Source organism: Pleurodeles waltl, chromosome 8 (assembly GCF_031143425.1).
Source record: "Pleurodeles waltl isolate 20211129_DDA chromosome 8, aPleWal1.hap1.20221129, whole genome shotgun sequence".
In the NCBI taxonomy this organism is placed as follows: domain Eukaryota; kingdom Metazoa; phylum Chordata; class Amphibia; order Caudata; family Salamandridae; genus Pleurodeles; species Pleurodeles waltl.
In genome coordinates this window covers 1,064,589,325-1,064,609,398 of record NC_090447.1, presented here as the reverse complement: position 1 = coordinate 1,064,609,398, position 20,074 = coordinate 1,064,589,325, and positions in this window count along the sequence as shown.

Here is a 20,074-nt window from a genome sequence, read left to right as displayed (position 1 = left end):
GTAAAAGATATTCAGAAATTTCTGGGTTTCGCCAATTTTTATAGGAGGTTTATTGCACATTTCGCAGACATTGCGGCCCCAATAACTACCTTGTTGCGGAAAGGGAAACGATTTCTTTGGACTGATGAGGCGGCACACGCCTTTCATCTCCTAAAACAAAAGTTCACTTCAGCCCCAATTCTGAAACATCCTGATCCTGACTTGCCTTTTTTTGTTGAAGCGGATGCTACACAAGTAGCTTTAGGAGGAGTTCTCTCTCAACGAGATGCAGTAGATGGCCAGTTACATCCTATAGCCTTCTATTCCAAAAAGTTATTACCAGCTGAACAAAATTACACTGTGGCTGAAAGGGAACTACTAGCTATCAAAGTAGCCTTTTCAGAATGGAGGCACCATTTAATGGGAGCCAAGTACCCAGTTACAATCTTTTCTGACCATAGGAACCTACAGTTTTTTGGATCACTTAAAGCACTAACACCATGTCAGATGCGCTGGTTAATTTTTTTTAGCACATTTGACTTTGTAATAACCTATAGACCAGGTGCACAACAAATTCAATCTGATGTGTTATCTAGATACGGACATACTTCAGACATAAAACAAGATAAACTAGGAGAACCCATTATTCCTCCCCAAAAGTTTTTGGCACCAGTACAACAGAAGGATTTCATCACAGATCTATATAATGCACACATGCAAATAGCACCTCAGGATTGGTTAAAAGATTCCCATAACACAATACAACGAGGTTTATTGTATCACAACAACATGCTGTTAGTGCCCACTTCTGAATTACAAACACAGGTGATAATTTGGCATCACACCTCACCGTTGGCAGGTCATCCTGTTTGGGTAAAAACCCTGGAAAATGTGCAAAAACACTTTTGGTGGGACACTATAAGAAAGGACATTAAGCAATTTGTCACTACCTGTCCAATTTGTGCAAGACATAAATCTTCTCATAAGGCCCCTGACGGTTTGTTAATACCAATGCCAACACCCAAGCAACCTTGGCACACTGTGAGCGTAGACTTTATTGTAGGTTTACCACCTGTAAAATCTTTCACAACAGTGTTGGTTATAGTGGATTTTTAATCTAAAATGGCACATTTTGTACCATTACGGAAATTACCCACGGCGGCAGAATTTGCCGATATTTTTATAAGGGAAATTGTGCGTTTACATGGTTTGCCAAGCAAAGTGGTGTCAGACCGAGGGAGCCAGTTCAACTCTAAATTTTGGAAAAAATTATGTAAAAAACTGATAATAGATGTGGCATTTTCCACTGCTTTCCACCCAGAGACAAATGGACAGACTGAACGACTGAACCAAACCTTACTTCAAACGCTACGTTGTTTATTGGCTGATTATTCTAGTGAATGGTTGGAAGCTCTCCCTGTAGCGGAGTTTGTTTATAATAATACTGAGCATTCAGCTCTACTTTGCTCACCATTCTATTTCTTGCAGGGGTATCATCCAAGAGCTATACCCATTTTGTTAGAAGATTCTCTGTTACCTACAGTAACGGATAGACTAACAAGGTTAGGTGACATACAAGACAAAGCCAGGAAACATTTATTAAAGTACAAGGAAAGCATGAAAAGACAAGCAGACAAACACAGATCTGAGGCCCCAATGTATAAAATCGGTGACAAGGTATGGCTCTCCACAAAGAACCTAAACATAGAGGGATCCCGAAAGCTGCAACCACGTTTCATTGGACCCTTTAGTATAACTGCCATAGTAAACCCGGTAACAGTAAAATTAGATTTACCAAAAGAATATCCAGTACATACTACATTCCATGTGTCCTTGCTTAAGCCGTACAATCCAAAAACCCGACCTGAACCACCACCTCCACCCATACCAATTAAGGGAAATCTAGAATATGAAGTGAAAAGCATAAAAGACTCAAAAAGAATTAGTGGACGTCTGTTTTATTTAGTAGAATGGAAAGGATATGATGAATCTGAGAATTCATGGGAACCAGCATCATATGTACATGCCCCACAGCTGATTAGACGGTTTTATTTAAAAAATCCAGGAAAACCCCGTCCTGTAGGAGGGCCTTTGAGGGGGGCAACTGTTAGGGTTTGTGCACAGCAAAGAGCATGTCCCCTCTCACTGCACTAGTGGGTTCTGTAATAGCTCCCTTTTAAACTTACTATTGAAAGCCTTTCTTGTTATCTCACCTTCCCCCCCCCAGGCTTCTGTGTATTTTGTTTAATGTGCTGTTTTGTTTACACATTGGGCCTTGCTTTTACCAAGGCTTCTTTAAAACACTCCTCTCTAGGCCATGTGTTAACTTAACTCATTTGCATAATAACTGAAACTCTGCACACCTTTCAAGAACATGTGCAGCATGTGAGGACCACACCCAGCTCTTCAAACCACACCCAGCTCTGCACACCTTTCAAGAACATGTGCAGCATGTGAGGACCACACCCAGCCCTGTCTATAAAAGGCAGCCCTCGAGCCTCGCCCAGTGCTTGTGCTCGTCTACCTCCCGCTTACCTGAGGACAGATCCCTCGGCGCTGGCACTCCTGCTCTCTACAGACTTTCATTGGCTTCAATGGGCGCAGCTGCTGGCTCTTCGTTCTGCCGGTTTCCGGTTCCTCCTTGCCTCAGCCTCTCTCCTACAAGCAACCTGCAAAAGAGAAAGAAGACAAGGTTAGACTGATCAGTATCTCTTGCCAGCAACAAGTAAGTGCAAAACTTTTATTACCTGAAAGAACTTTGACAACAATTTCTGGATTCGTGTATAGACAATTTGAAACAAGATACCTTCCACGAACATTGTGATTCAAACTCTTTGTTACAACAATACTTTGTGGAACTTTGTGAAGCAAACATTTTTTTATGGAACTTTTAAGAATCGAACCGTGGAAACCATTAACAGCAAGGCAAACAGTAAATCAAGGACTTGCACAAATTACATGCTGTATTTTGACGTAAAAGTACAGTATTTGTTTTATAAAAGATTCTGAAAATATGGGAAAAGTGAGTCTGCTATTGGCAATTTAGGCTTTAGTTATATTAAGATGAATGTTTGATATTGATAATTCTGATAACGGTATTTGTTTAATGTTTTAGAAGCTTTAGAGTAATAGAAAGCACATCCCAGAGCAGTAACACATTCCAAACCTGGAAACTAGAGACCAGGATCCAAGAGGTACTTTTAGAAGAAAATTTCTAATAAATAAAGGGATAGTCAGGAACCCAGTTAGGAATAGGATGTACTTATCTGTTCTTTGTTTATGTTTCATTAGGCACCAGTTTCTACCGAAGTCAGAGAGGGCCGCAGATTTGTGCAGCACTTCAACAGTGGAAACGCAAGAACGCTGTTGTCTCTTTATTTTATTTTATCCACTTCCCCCCTTCCCTTGAGCTTCTGTTCTTAGTGCACTGTTTTAAAAACTAGTGTGCTGGAACAAGCAGTTTCAGGGTGGGGTCGGATTGTCTTCAACCTCCATCAGAACTGAACAAGGACTCAGGTGAGCTGGGCTTTGACAGGTGGTCTCCTGACCAGTGATGATACTGCTGCCCTTCTGGGCACTGACTCCGGCGGTGGTCCCCTGACCAGTGACGATACTGCTGCCCTCCTGGGCACTGAGTCCTGGGCACTGACTCCGGCGGTGGTCTCCTGACCAGTGACGATACTGCTGCCCACCTGGGCACTGACTCCGGCGGTGGTCTCCTGACCAGTGACGACGGTGCTGGCAGTGGCGTCCCGGCCCTGTTCAGTGGTGCTTTGCCCTGTCCAGCGGGGCTTTGCCCTGTTCAGCGGTCTTCACCATGGCGGTGATTTCCTTGTTCAGCGGTGCTTTGCCATGGCAGTCCCTGACCTGTGCATTGGTGTGTGGCATGACGATCCCTCATTGCCCAGCGGGGCTGTGGCAGCCGGGGCCCTCCTGGGCACTGACTCCAGCGGTGGTCCCCTGACCAGTGACGATACTGCTGCCCTCCTGGGCACTGACTCCGGCGGTGGTCTCCTGACCAGTGACGATACTGCTGCCCTCCTGGGCACTGACTCAAGCGGTGGTCCCCTGACCAGTGACGATACTGCTGCCCTCCCGGGCACTGAATCCGGCGGTGGTCTCCTGACCAGTGAAGATACTGCTGCCCTCCTGGGCACTGACTCTGGCGGTGGTCTCCTGACCAGTGACGATGATACTGCTGCCCTCCTGGGCACTGACTCCGGCGGTGGTCTCCTGACCAGTGATGATACTGCTGCCCTTCTGGGCACTGACTCCGGCGGTGGTCCCCTGACCAGTGACGATACTGCTGCCCTCCTGGGCACTGACTCCGGCGGTGGTCTCCTAACCAGTGACGATACTGCTGCCCTCCTGGGCACTGACTCCGGCGGTGGTCTCCTGACCAGTGACGACGGTGCTGGCGGTGGCGTCCCGGCCGCCGGGGAGGATGGCGCCCTTCTCTGCTGTGCTGCTCTTACCAGACTGTGCAGACTTCTTCTGCCACTTCACCAACTTTGGAGGAGTCACAGCTGACTCTGCAATCCCCCTGGGACCCTTGTGAGCAGTTTTTCCGCCAGGAGTCATCACCCTGTCCCGTCGGCCACTTTAGGTGTTTTGGGTGCAGGTGCAGGTACTGGAGGCTGTCGTGAGGTGGATGGATGTTGGGTGTGTGGGTGCCCGCGTTTGTGTACTTTGGGAGGGGGCGTCACAGACACACTGGGAGAGGACACAGGGGATGTGTAAATGGTAGTGGGGGTGGTGAGTGCAGGTGAGCGGGGTGTGGTGCTGGGTGTTCTGGTGCGAGTCCTAGTGCCTGTAGATGTAGTGCATGCAGGTGAGAGTGTAGACGACACTGGGAGGGAGGAGGGAGACGACGAGGAGGGGGACACAGTGGAGGCAGTGGATGTTGCTGTGTCTGTATGTGGGTGATGCTTGCGTGAGTGCCTGTGGGTTGTGTGGTGCCTATGTTTGCCTGAGCTACTTGTGTGTGTTGAGGTGTATGCATGCTTGTCTGATGGTGTGGTTGGGATAGGCTGGGGTACAGGAGATTGGGTCTGGGTGGAGGAAGTTGGAGGGGGAGGCTAGACACAGGGACAATGGCTGCCATCAGTGCTGAGGCCAGAGATTGCAGGGTTCGATGATTGGCAGCCTGACCAGAATGAATGCCCTCCAGGAATGCATTAGTGTGTTGCAACTCCCTTTCTACACCCTGGATGGCATTCACAATGGTAGACTGCCCAACAGTGAGTGACCTGAGGAGGTCAATGGCCTCCTCACTGAAGGCAGCAGGGGTGACAGGGGCAGGGGCTGAGGTGCCTGAGGCGAAGGTGATGCCCACCCTCCTGGGTGAGCGGGCACGGGGCGAATGCTGAGGGGCTGCTGGGAGGGCGGTGCTGGTAGGGGAGGTGGCGGCTGTGCCTGTAGAAGTGGGGGGCACAGATGGTGCCGCCACCACAAGGGAGCTCCCATCGGCGGACGAGTCCGTGTCGCTGGTTGGTGATCCGGTGACCGACGTGTAGCTCCCCTCGCCCTCCATCCCACTGGTGCATTCTGAGTCCGTGGTGTGGCCCTCCATGGCCATGTGGGATGCAGCTCCCTCGTGCTCCAGTGCCACTGTACCTCCGCCTGATGATACTGATGCACAAAAGAACAGGGAGAGCAGAAAAAGGGGGGGACGACAGAAGAAAGACAGGTTGAGTGCAAGGCTTATCGCTACCGTTGGCGGACAATACAGGCATAGCAGCCCCCTGCACTACGCCGTGCTCTTGGCCTCTACAGATGCAATTCCTGGGATATGGCCTACATGGCTATGGTGGACATCTGCACACATGGATGCCACAGGGGCATGTATACCTGTACTAGGCCCTCTACTGAGGTGGGGTGGAGTGGCACATGGCCTGCATTACGGAGGGGCCTAGCCTACGTAAGTCGCCCTGGCCTAGGGAAACCCACGGCCCTCCTCCCACACCCAGACCCCTCCCCAGAATGAGAGTGTACTTACCCCCTTGTGTCTGCTGTGATGCCCTTAAGCGCCCATCCAACTCCGGGTAGGCCACCACCAGGATCCGGAACATCTGGGGGGGTCATGGCTGACAGGCACCCCTCCCACGTTGGGAGGCCATCCCCAGCTGAGCCTCCTCCGTCTTCTTGCTCCAGCGGCGAATGTCCTCCCATCTTTTCCGGCAGTGGGTGCCCCGTCTCTGGTGGACACCCAGGGTCCGGACGTCCTTGGCGATGGCACGCCAAATGTCTTTCTTCTGGTGGGCGCTGACCTACATGACATGCACAGGGGAAGAAGAGAAGTCATTACCAACTGCACCGTCGATGTGAGTGGCCCCCATCCCTACCCTTGCCATGTGGCACATGCATTCACAGTCCTTCATGTTCCCTGAACTTTGCCCCCTTCCCTCTTACAACCAGCCCTCTCCACCCAGGTATAGCCCATACAACGTGCTCCCTGTGTACTTACCTGTTGGTCTGGAGGATCGTAGAGTAGCGTGTACTGGGGGAGGACCCCGTCGACCAGCTTCTCTAACTCCTGAGCAGTGAAGGCAGGGGCCCTTTCCCCAGACGCAGCAGCCATTGTCTCTTCCAGACTGAGGTCACAGCAGCACTTGCAGTGTAGGTCCTCTCCTGTCGAAGATCAGGTATCGAGTGATTGAACGGATAGAAAATGGCGGTCAGGTCCGCGGTGGTGATGTCCGCGGCGGTGCGTAACATCACCGCCAGCGCACTTCATCATTGGCTCCTGGGACCCATAGGGTCCAATGTTAACCAATGCAGCATTGCGCCGCTGTCTCCGACCGCCTACCGCAACGGTGTACAACGCCAGTGCAGATACCTCACATCCCATTGTCCCAGTTTAGAGGTCAGGCAGCCGCCATTTCAGGGGCCCACATGGCTTCATTTACTACTGCGTCACACATACCTAGGCCTACACTCGACACACATACAGGAAGAGTTTTGTCTTTGGTGTCGTGTTCTGTGTATCTGTGGGTACATACCTGGGATTTTGTTGACTCTGTGGTCGATGTTGTCCTTCCTAGGCACCGTCAGTTGGGACATTTGAGAAGATGGCGGAATCCTCTGGTGTACCGACCGCTGGTGGACCTGTTGACAATGGAGGAGCGACATTTAATCATCACCTACAGGTTTGACCGTGCCACTATCCAGGAACTATGTACCCAGTTGGAGCCAAACGTGATGTCACCAATCTGCCATCCCACTGGAATCCCCCCTGACGTGCAGGTGCTGTCAGTGCTCCATTTCCTTGCAAGTGGGTCTTTTCAGACAACAGTGGCCATGGCATCAGGGATGTCCCAGCCTATGTTTTCCAACGTGTTGTCCAGAGTGTTGGCTGCCCTGCTGAAACACGTAAGGAGCTACGTCGTTTTCCGCCATGGGGAGGATTTGGCTACAGTGAAAGTTGACTTCTGTGCCCTTGGACATATCCCCAACATCATAGGTGCTATTGATGGGACCCATGTAGCTCTGGTCCCCCCCCACAGGAGTGAACAGGTGTACAGGAACCAGAAGAGTTATCATTCCATGAATGTACAGATGGTATGTTTGGCAGACCAGTACATCTCCCAGCTAAATCCTATGTTCCCTGGCTCTGTGCATGACGCCTACATCCTGCAGAATAGCAGCATCCCTTATATGATGGGTCAACTCCAGAGGCACCGTGTGTGGCAATTAGGGGGCTCTGGTTACCCCAACCTGACCTGGCTATTAACCCCAGTGAGGAATCCCAGGACCAGGGCAGAGGAACGCTACAATGAGGCCCATGGGCGGACTAGGAGGGTGATCGAATGCACCTTCTGCCTCCTGAAGGCCAGGTTCAGGTGCCTCCATATGACAGGTGGTTCCCAATTCTACTCACCGAAGAAGGTGTGCCAGATCATCATCGCCTGCTCGATGCTTCACAATCTTGCTTTGCGACGCCAGGTGCCTTTTCTGCAGGAGGATGGTCCAGATGGCGGTGTTGTGGCAGCTGTGGAGCCTGTGGACAGTGATGAGGAAGAAGCTGAGGAAGAAGACATAGACAACAGGGAGTCAGTCATACAGCAATATTTCCAGTGACACATAGGTGAGAACATTTTTTTTTACCATTACATTCACTTTCACACTTCTACCTCTATCCTGTCTGTCATTTAATAGCAGTATTTGGTCACTGAGTTGTACCTTTCCATTACGGTTTCACAGGTGTGGTTACCAACGTGTGTCATCTGCTTGCATCCTTCAAGGACTTGTGATGTGTGACATAGGTATGTTGGCTTTGCAATTGAGAACGAAATTTGACACTGTCATTAATAATACAAATTTAACAAATGACAGACTGACTCCAGATTGTTTTGTGGTTCAAGGTTGTTTATTTAAGTGCTCAAAAATGGAGAGGGGTTGTAATATGGTGATGGGGGACGGTGGAGGAATGTCCATGGCAGAGTCCAGTCAATTGGTCACACAGGTGCACTGCCCATATGGGCATAGGAAGTGGAGCTGGGGCAGTTTAAGTATGGACAGGTTAACAAAGTGGGACAGTGGGAGGACAATCAGGGTGGTCTCATTTCCTGGCGGGGGTCTTGCCATCTTGCTCTGTCCTGTTCCTGGATCTCAGGGACCGCTTGCGTGGTGGTTGTCCGTCTGCAGGGGGTGGCGTGCTGGTGTGGTGGTCCTGTGGCAGTGCCTCCTGTCCACTAGCGCCGGCAGAGGTGGTGGGCAGTTCATCGTCCAGGCTAGTGTCAGGGGCCCCTTGGAGTGCCACGGTGTCCATCATGGTCTTTTGTATGTCCTTCAGCACCCCTACGATGGTGCCCAGGGCGGAGCTTATGGTTCTGAGCTCCTCCCTGAACCCCAAATACTGCTCCTCCTGCAGGCGCTGGGTCTCCTGAAACTTGGCCAGGACCGTCGCCATCGTCTCCTTGGAGTGATGGTATGCTCCCATGATGGAGGATAGGGCCTCGTGGAGAGTGGGTTCCCTTGTCCTGTCCGCCCCCTACAGCAGCCGTCCCAGTTCCCCTGTGTTCCTGTGCCTCCGTCCTCTGGACCTTGTGCCCACTACCACTGCCCCCAGGTCCCTGTTGTTGTTGGGGTGGTGGGTTATCCTGGGTTCCCTGTGGTGGTGGACACACCGCTGATTGACGTGTCCTGGGTACGGAGGTATGGGCCCGCTGGGTGGGTGCTGTGCTGGTGTTACCAGAGGGTGGAAGGTCAGTGTTGGGCTGTGCCTGTGCAAGGGGAACCGACTGTCCCGAGGCCCACGATGGTCCGGGCTGGTCATCAGGATCCAGTAGGGCAGAGCTGCTGTCGTCACTGTGGGCCTCTTCTGTGGGTGGAGTGGAGTTGTCTGGACCCTCCGGTGTGGTGACGTTCCTTAGTGGTCCTGCAGGGATATAAGAGCATGATTATTGCATGTGTGTGTGTAATAATGTGCAATGGGTGGGTGTTTGTGTACCCCAGTGCAAGCATTCCTGTGTGTGGGTTTGTGTGATGATGGTTAGGGGGTTGTTATGGGTATGTGCAGTGAGCATGCTTTTGTGAGTGGTGAGCATGCTTAGTTGTGTCATGCAGGGCTTGGTGTTGGAATGAGTGGTTTGTGTTATTAGTACATTAGTGAGGAGTTTGAGTGATGGGGAGGGGGTGAGGGTGGGGGTGTGTGATAGCATGCAGGTAGGGTGGGGGATATGATAGTTAAGATTTGACTTACCAGTGTCCTTTCCTCCACCGACTCCTCAGAGGCCCTCTGGATGCATGATGGTCAAGACTTGCTCCTCCCATGTTGTTAGTTGTGGGGGAGGAGGTGGGGGTCCGCCGCCAGTCCGCTGTACCGCGATGTTGTGCCTGGAGACCACTGAACGCACCTTCCCCCATAGGTCGTTCCACCTCTTCCTGATGTCCTCCCGATTTCTTGGATGCTGTCCCACAGTGTTGACCCTGTCCACGATTCTACGCCATAGCTCCATCTTCCTGGCTATTGAGGTGTGCTGCACCTGTGAGCCAAATAGCTGTGGCTCTACCCGTAGGATTTCGTCCACCATGACCCTGAGCTCCTCCTCGGAAAACCATGGGTGTCTTTGGCGTGACATGGGGTGGTGTGGGTGATGTGTGGGGTGGTGTAAGTGTTGATGTGTGTGGTGATGTGTAGTGGTGTGTGGTGTTTTATGCATGGAATGTTGTATGGGTGATGGTGTTGTGTGCCTCTGTGTGGTGGGGTTCTCAGTTGCTGTGCTCTCTGTCTCTCTGGCCTTCGTCCGTGAATTGTGGTCGTAGCGGTTTTTGGGTGATGTGGGTGTGTGTTTTATATAGTGCTGGGTGTGTGGGAGTGGTGTTTGTATGTGTATCAGGTGTGTGTATTTGGAATTGTCCAATGTGGCGGTATTTTCGAGATGTGTGTGTATTTTGAGCGCAGCGGTGTGTACCGCCAATGGAATACCGCGGTTAAAAGACCGCCGCGTGGATTCGTTGGTCGTGATAGCATGGGCGTGTTTCTGTTGGCGTGACGGTGGAGGAATTGTTTTTGCCAGTTTATCACTGACCTTTGGTGTGGTGGACTTGTGTGGGTGTCTGAATTTCGGCGGATTCCGAGATGTGGGTCATAATAGCTGTGGCGGATTTTCGCAGCCACAGCGGTGTGTTGGCGGTCTTCTGCACGGCGGTAAGCGGCTTTTACCGCCAATGTTGTAATGACCCCTTTGTCATTATAGATATCACTCTAAGTTGGCTGTGCCAGGCCTTACCTGTGCAATGTTTCCTTTCTTTTCTTCCTCTTCTTTCTTTTCTTTCTTTCAATAAAGCCAATAAAAATTGTTTATAAAAAAAATAAAAGGTGAACAAAATATGATTAACTCTACAGACATACATTTACCACTTCTGTGTCTTGGAGCATCCATTTGCAGTTTAAACATGTTAATTAATGCTAAGTGGGAAATACTTAGTAGAAATACAATGTTTCGGCCCTGGCCATAAAAGTCACACAATAAAAAAAACGCAATCAAAATACTAAAACACAATTACACTATAATTCATTGTCATTGGAGCTAATCAGTACATTGCAACAGTCTTCCTCACAGGGAGATAATATATACAGTATTTCTCTGATTTCATGACGGCTCAAGGAGGGAGAACAAACAAAGCAAATTATAAACAAAAACCTAAAATTGTCTGCCGTCAACAATGGAATTAGTATTTATTCTCGAGCCAAGAATTTGTCTGTATGATAGTAGCCAGGATTTAAAAGTAATAAAAAGTAACTCACGATTTGGATTCCGAAGAATTCAATACTATGGCAGTGATAGGGGTTACCAATTAAAATGCATAAAATTATTATCTTGATTACTACAATCAATAAAACAGGTGAATAAGAAAAAACAACAGATACAGTACTAGGGCGAAAATGCTATACACACAAAGTGCATTGTGACAATTTCTGGCGAACACAATTAACAGACTTTATAGTGGTAAATTAGACCAAAAGCGCATATTCTTGAACAATGAGGGTGTTCCGTTATTGTTCACTTAGATATCTGGTTCAGCAATACTCGCCACCTTTTGTCATTATATGTCAACTATATGAATATTACTTTATTTTAGATTTTAGAAAACCATTTAAGTGTATACTCAGATTAAAACATTTTATCCTGGGAGCAAATCACAGTACTAAAACACATTTTTAAAGTCATCGTAATCATTCTCTCTAAGTAACAAATGTAGAATTGGACGCAAAGTACGTTATGTTAAGACCTATACAATTTCCCCATCTGGACCCTCAAGCTTCTTTGGCAACCTTACTCAGTCTGATTCTCCATGCCCAGAGTGACAACTTTGAGGTGGGAAAAACAATTTGCTCCTTCATGTCACATCTAAGGGACAATCCACATTCTTCGAGGAGTAGCATAACCAGGGTGGAAAAAAATTAAATGCTCTACCGACTCTGCAGACATTAGGTAGAATTGACAGTTAGGAATTGAAGTGACGTTGTTGTCCCATTTGCCTGTATGTGACCTCAGCAGAAGACTACCAATTCTGAGTTTAATGTATAGACATTTGGCTTGCCTGGGCCTGATCCTATCCTGACAGGGCTAAAAAGAGGAGAGGCATTTAAATTGGAGGAATTTTTCAGGAATGCTCTTTTGATCTTTTATACATTTTAATCAATGTGCATTCCCAAAATACTCCCTTAAGTTTAGTGGCTATACCTTTGCTCATGCCAGTGGGGGAGTACCATACTTCCTCCAGTTTGATGGCTTCCCACAAATGTTTTATATTCTTAAACCATGGGGTGTGTTCACTTTTGCCTAAAGTGCTAAGTTCCTCTAAAGCATCTCAGTAGGCAGCCAGTTCTGGTGTAGTTTGGAGACGTACCCAGTACATCAAGGGTTTCAGAAGGGCCAAAGGCTCTACCCTATTAATAGATAAATCAACACGTAAAGGTGTCAGGGGTGTACTTACAGGAAATAAAGTGAAACATAGATGAATTTGTTTTCAGTTTGAACTAGAGAAGACAGATCAGCACAGTCCCGGATCTCAGCTCCATAAGTGGCCCCTGCAAGAGCAGTTGCCCTGTAGACTTCAAGAGCTGGGGCTATGGTTCCATTAGATGTGACTGCCTTTCCTTGCCACAAAACCCACCCTCTGCGGTAATATAGTTCTGCTTTTCTTTATCTGGGGGCCCAGGACAAGTTGTTGGCCAATCTGACATCCAAATAAGAAACATTTTTCACTTGTCCCCAGGGAACCCCCTCCACCACCATCCTACCTCCGAAAAGATTGGGAAAGGTCAGATTTTGAAGAATTTATTTCCGGGTTCCTAGTCATACAAAAGGAGGTGAAATGATCTAAGAGAGTTTGGAGTCTCATTGGAGTTCAAGATAGAAGGAGCGTGTCATCGGCAAACATAAGGATAGGAGTATTAATTGCTGCTGATTTTGGTGCATCATGTTTGCCAGCCACTCAACTACGCAATCAATATATGGACTGAACAGAATGTGAGCAAACACACATCCTTGCCTTACGCCCTGATTAATTGGTATCCTAGGCAAAAGATCACCCCCTCAAGTTCTACCTGACCTGTGCAAAGGTTCCCAAGTGTAGAGCCCTCAGGATTCGTTGGAGATCTTCTGGGATACCATAGTTTTCTAGGACCCTTCATTGGCTTTCCTTGGGGACTAGGTCAAAAGCAGCCCTCAGATCCATAAAGGCTACATATGGATGGTCCTGCTTCAGGATGATCTATTTCCAACATATTGTCCTGAAGCGAAACAAGTGGTCCACAGTATTAACTTTACTCCTGCATCCTGCCTGGCTGTCAGATAAAACATGATGATCAGCTATCCACATGAGGAGTCTGGATCTTACCTGTCTACCAAATATCTTCTGGCTGTTATTGATTAGGCTGATTTTTCTCTAGTTAGAGGGGACGTCCTGCTTTCCCTTCTTGGAGATGGGAACAATCGAGGTACCACACTAGGATGGCGGAATGTCCTCCCCTCATACAATGGCATTACCCAGGGTATTTTGGTAGGGAACCCAGATTTGGGGTTGAGATAAAAACAAATCTCCTGGGATACCATTGGGGCAGGTGCTTTTTCTCTCTTCAGTTGATATAAAGCCTGTGCCATTTCTCCCAGCCCAATGTCAACAATGGTGCCATCCTCAGCCTCAGCTTCGAGTTCTACGTTGGGTGATGTAGGACACTCATTGCAAAGCGAAGAATCAGTGGGCCACTTACTAAATAACTCAGAGAAATGGGTGACTCATATGTCTGACTGAGCTACTGCTTCTAGGTGGTTATCAATGATAAGACTCCCATTTGCTATTCGTTTCCAAAAAAACTTCATATTTCTTACATACTTAAAAGGAATTATGTGAGGTCTTCCCAATGATTTTTACAGCTGATCAAAGTTGTCCTATAACCTCTTCTTGCCTCTAGGATCTCCCTCTGTTCACCTTTTTTACTGTTTCAAGGACATTCACCTATGTACCACCCAGGGTAACTTTCTTGTACATGACCCCTCTTCCTCTCCTTAGTGAAATGGTGTTTCAACTGATCATTTCACAAACAATTAATTTATCCTTTATCAGTTAGCTCATATGAGCCCACTATTTTCACAAATAAATGATACATTTTGATCAAAGTTATAGTATTTTCTGCAATTAGGGCCATTTTGACATTCTTTCTATTGTTAGTTGTGAGAACAGCACTTTGGGAAGTGTCATGCAATAGGTATGTGTTCATTAAAGTGTAACTTGGATTTGAGAAGAGAGAGCATCATGATTGCTTTCCATTCTGGGGACCACCTCCATATCGATCATTTAAGGCCAGATTTAAAAAATAATCTAATCAGTATTAGTAAAGTAGTGTCTCTCTTTACTCCTGCTTTTACTTCTGTATTTTACTAACGTTCCTCAGTATGCCACCTAGCCAATCCCAGGAACACTCATGGACCTTTTTCGGGGCACGCATGCTCCCACATCATCTAAGGACCACAACAAGTTCCTGTACCAAGCACAGATGACCACCTGAAGAGCATACTCCTCAACACACGCCCCCTTGTCAAGCACGCAGTAGAAATCAGGGACTTCCTCGACTGCCCCAGACCTTGCCTTCTTCACAGAGACATGGATCACCCAAATCTCAGCCCCCGATATCGCCACAGCCATCCCGGACAATTACAAAATCATCCACAAGGACAGAGCCAACCTGCATGGAGGAGGCATTGCCATAGTCTACATAGAACACCCTCCACCTGAAAACCACCAACGAGTCACAGTCTCAGACAACCCATGAACACCTATACTTCCAAATTCAAACCAACTCAACTCCTCCCTCCGTGGCATAATTAGATACAGGCTGCAGGGACTCTGACCTCAATTCTGCAAAGACATCGCCGACCTCGTCACACCCCAAGTGTTCACCTCTGCGACCTCAACTTCCACTTTTATAGCCACGATGACCCCAACACCACAAACCACTTGGACAACCTGGCTGCACTTGGCTGCAAACAACTTGTCAACATCCCCATCCACAGGGCCGGACACATCCTCAACCCTGTCTTCTCAGCAGGAACAACATCACCAACTCTCACTCCTCCAAACACCATTGGACTGACCACAAGTGCGTCCACTTTACCTTTGTGGAAGCACAATTCACCAACGCTCTCAGCCACTCCCCCCACAGGACACAGCAGATGCTAATGAAGCTGCACACAATCTACACTGCTGGTTATTGAAATGTGCCAACAACGTAGCCTCACTAAGGAAACAAGCAGTAAACCAACATAGCAAAACACCTAAATGGTTTACGGCAGGCCTACAAGAATCAAAATGCTTCTGCAGATGAAAGGTACTGAAATGGAGGAACATCAAATCAACCAAAGACTGAATAGCCTATAGGAACACAGTCACCACACACCAACAGAACATCAGAGCCACAAAAAGCCGCCATTCAAGAATGCCTCAGCACCAGCACTCACAAAAGCAGAGAGCTCTTCACCATCGTCAGAGGGATCACAGACCCTAGGATAGACACCTCATCCATTCCTCCCTATCAAGACCTCTGCAATGACCTCACCACCTTTTTCCACTGAAAAATCCAGAACATTTATGAAGGCTACAAGAACCAAAACTCGCATGCACCGCCCACAGATACCACGACAGACCCAGCACCACACCAGATCCTGAACTCATGAACCCCCATCACCAAAGAGAACACCCAAAGACTCATGAACTCCATCCACTCGGGAGCACCCTTGGATCTATGCCCTCATCACATCTTCAACTTGGCAGAGCCACCATAGCACCTGAGCTCAGCTGAACTATCAACCGAAAATGGAATGGAAGTATGCCAAAATCAACCCGCTGCTCAAGAAACTCACCTCCGACCCATGGGTGCTGAAACACTACAGACTCATCTCTCTGTTCCCTTCACGGAAAAGGCCATCAACCAGCAGCTCACCGAATTCTCCAAGATACACCAAATCCTAGACCCATCCTAATTCGTATTCAGAAGCAACCAGAGCACCAAAATGGCATTCCTAACAGCCACAGATGACACATGTGCCATACTAGACCATGGAGGCATGACCGCACTCATCTTCCTTGACCTCGCCGCTGCGTTTGACACAACTCCTCACCGGAACAACAAAGAGTGTCAGACTACCACCGTTCACGTCAGAATGCAAAGATACATGCTGTGGAGTGCCACAAGGATTATCACTCAGTCTGATGCTTTTCAGCATCTACATGGCCCTCAAGCCAAGATCATCAAACAACATGGGCTAAACATAGTCTCCTACGTCGACGATACCCAACTGATCCTCTCCTGATCCAATGACTCTGTAAAGGCCAAGAGAAATGTATACAATGGAAGAGAGCAGTTTCCGCCTGGATGGAATCCAGCTGCCTCAAACTCAACTCAGACAAGACAGAGATCCTTGTAATCGGCTCCACCCCTTCCACCTGGAAAGACTCCTAGTTGTCAACAGCACTGGGAAATACCCCCATACCCACAGACCAAGCATTCAATCTGGAAATCATCCTGGACTCCTCTCTATCCATGACCAGCCAAGTCAACGGCATCTTGTCGTCATGCTTCCGCATCCTCCGACTCCTTCAAAAGATTTTCAAGTGGATCCACTCCAACATGAGGAAGCCACCCACACATTTGTCAATAGCAAACTGGACTATGACAATGCACTCTATGCCGGCATAACCAGGAAACTACAATCAAGACTGCAAAGAATCCAGAATGCAGCAACTTGATTCATCCTTGACTTCTCCTGACACCGCCACATCTCCTCCCACCTCAGAAAACTACACTGGCTCCCAGTCAACAAGCACACCACATACAAACTCTCGATCCACACCTACAAGGCACTTCACAACATAGGACCGGCATACCTAGACCACCGTCTCGCCTCACCCAACAAACAACTCTGTTCTTCCCAGCTTGCTCTCACAGCCGTTCCCAAGATCCGTAAAAACACAGCAGGAAGAAGATCCTTCTCATACCCCGCTGCCTGGACATGGAACACGTTACCCCTCAAACTCAGACAGACTGCATAACTGAAGCAGTTCTGGAAGGACGTCAAGACCTGGCTCTTCGATTGAGCAGCACGCCTGCAAACAGCGCCTTGAGGCCCTATTGGTGATTAGCTGCGCTTTAGAAATTACTGATTGATTGATGGATTGATTATTGCTTCTGCAATAAACCTTTTAAGAGCGGGGTGGGGAGGTGAATCAGAGGTAGTACAGCCATTCAGTGGCCACCACACAGGTATAACCATCAGGTCGCAATTTTCTCCACAACCTTTGATTGCAAATGGCCTGTATCAGCAGTGGCAAGAGGCACTACCGGAATTCATGCACTTCCTTAAATCATGGCTGATTGTAAAGCTCCTGCCTTCACTGACGTATTACAGTCAACTGCAATTGTTTTAAGCTAATCATGCTGTAACTGATCAATCAAATCAGAGTCGATCAACAGTGACTGATTAGGAATAAGCAGTGAGTGAACATATATGCTGTTAAAGATGAGAATATGCCTGGCCTTGGATGGGGAACCTGTAGGTATGACTATACCCAGTATATTTCTACTATCAATAGGGTTTAAAAAAACATTCTGACAAAGTAATTCTTGTCCAAATCAGCAAGCCACCAGAGGCAGCATTAAATGAGAAGGAAATGTACCCTGACATAAATACTGTCTCTGTTGCCCACATCTCAGGGAGTAGCAATATATGGTGCTGATTTATAAAAGACCCCCATTCAGAATCAGTTAACTTCGCTCGTAATCCTCCTACATTCCAGGGTATTAGTATTATACTATTAGTTGAACAGGAATTCCACTGGGAAGCATGGATTATTGCACTGGTGGTCTTTGTCGGTTCTACCTCGGAAAGTTGTAAGCCGACTGGTAGTGAGTTATACTTTCCCTTTTTGTTACAGCCTTGGCCCCTTGAAATGATTGAAAAAGATGTAACTCATTTATTGTGCAGTTGGTATTGCACCCTCACTCAGTCTGTTGGATATTCAGTCTACTTCAGAAAGATTTCCTGAACAAGGAGGCATGTCTAGGACTAGCTGTGGTCAAAGTGGTAACTTGGGTATACTACTGATGGTACTGTCAGGTGTAAACTGTGGGGGATTTATCTTCAGTCTGATGTGCAACCCCATGTCAGGCCTAAACCTGAGTTCTAGAGCTGTAAGGCCTTCAATGAGCTCATGGTTTCTGAACCAGAACCCAATGTGATCAATAGCAGGATGCTTATCAGTGAAGCGAAAAGCATCCAGTATGTCCTCCCTAATGACTGACTTACAGACTCTGACTTTTCTAAGCTAATGAATGCTTTTGTTGATCAATGGTTCCTGTGGTTTCCATACACCTAGTGCAAGTTTTGGGACATTGATCACAAATATGTCATAATGGTTGATAGGATGCTCGGTGGCCTAATTTTCAATTGTAGTTTTAAATTCTGAGTAGGTGTGTCCAGGAAGGTGTGTCCCAGTGATCTTTTATCCATATATAAATGAATATAATTCCTTTCATGCCTAACAAATGCCCTAGATGTAAAATCCTTATTTGGGGGACTGGGGAAGATAAATACCCCTTCCTGCACATCAGTTAGCAAAATATTAACATTAAGTTACTTCCATTTCTTGAGCAGCTTCTCAAATGATGGCTCTTTTTTACTAGTAAGTCAATATATGAGGACTGAAAAATGAAAACAAATTACCTTCTTGACATGCCATCCTACAAAATGTGTCTTAAATTTCTTATAAAGGGAAATAAGGTTAGGAGTATTATAAAGGGAAAATGGCAAGATATTCCCCACAATTAGAACCAGCATCATCTAAGGAAGGCCTCCTCTCCTTTGTCTATCAAACATGAAAGAGATGGGAATGGACATGCAGACTGGGTGTTTGTTTCTTGATATAGAAAATGTAAGAGGTCCAGTGTGATATTATACATTGCTCTAGCAAAAACAAAAATGTAAACTAAAATCTGTTGACAACATGGCACAGTGTGTTTAACTGGGGCTTTTAATGTGTCTGTTGGTTATTAGCATGTTCTCATCTCATGATGCCAAAGGAAGCATCCAAGAACTTGGAGGTGTGACCAGCCACCATTATGTCAGTTGTTCCCATATTCAATGTAAACAAAAGGATGTTCAGCCAACTTTGCATTCCAGTCATGCATTGTTCAAATTGACCTGTGCCAACACCTATTTCACCAATTAATACTAGGGGCATTTGATCATCAGAATGGTGAAGTGGACCCAGATATCGACATAGTACGGTGTGTGTATAGCTACAGTTAAAAATCTGTAATCTCCATGAAGCTTTAAAAAGTTGGCAAGGTTTGAAACTAAACTCTAGAGGCATCTCCTGCATTAATCTAAAAAAACAAATGGTTTGACTGGAAATTGATTAACAACAACATACAATGTAAGCAACTTGAGAAAACAATGCCTATTGCAAAGCATTACAGATTTCATTCTAGAACTACTTACAGAAACAAATACAACCAGAATTTCCTTTTTGTGATTCTGATTATACACATTTATCCTTTTTAGCTTTAACTTTTGTTAAATTCCATTGGTTTCCCCTGACTTTGTGCTTTCTGACCCTGGGTTGAACTTAGTTTTTGCTGGCTTTAGTACTCTGCACATTTTACCACTGCTATCCAGTGGTAAAGTGCATGTGCACTGTGTCTAAAACCTGGTAACATTAGCTTCTCCATGATTAGCATTTCTGATTTACTAGTATATCCCTAGTAAAGTGCACTATGTGTGCCAAGGGCCTATAAGTCAAATGCTACTGGTGGGCTTGCAGCACTCGTTGTGCCACCCATTATGGTAGCCTTTCAAACATGTCTCAGGTCTTCCATTGCAGTGCCTGTGCGTGCATTTTAAACTGCCATTTCGACCTGGTAAGTGTATGTACTTGCCAACCCCAAACATTGCTTTCACGTCGTTGCCAGGCCCAAACATTGCTTTTATCACATGAAAGCCACCGCTAAGGTAGACCCTGGTTAGCCTCAAGGGCAGGGAGCAGTGTATTTAAAAATTGGACATGTATTTTTAAGTTTAACATGTTTAGG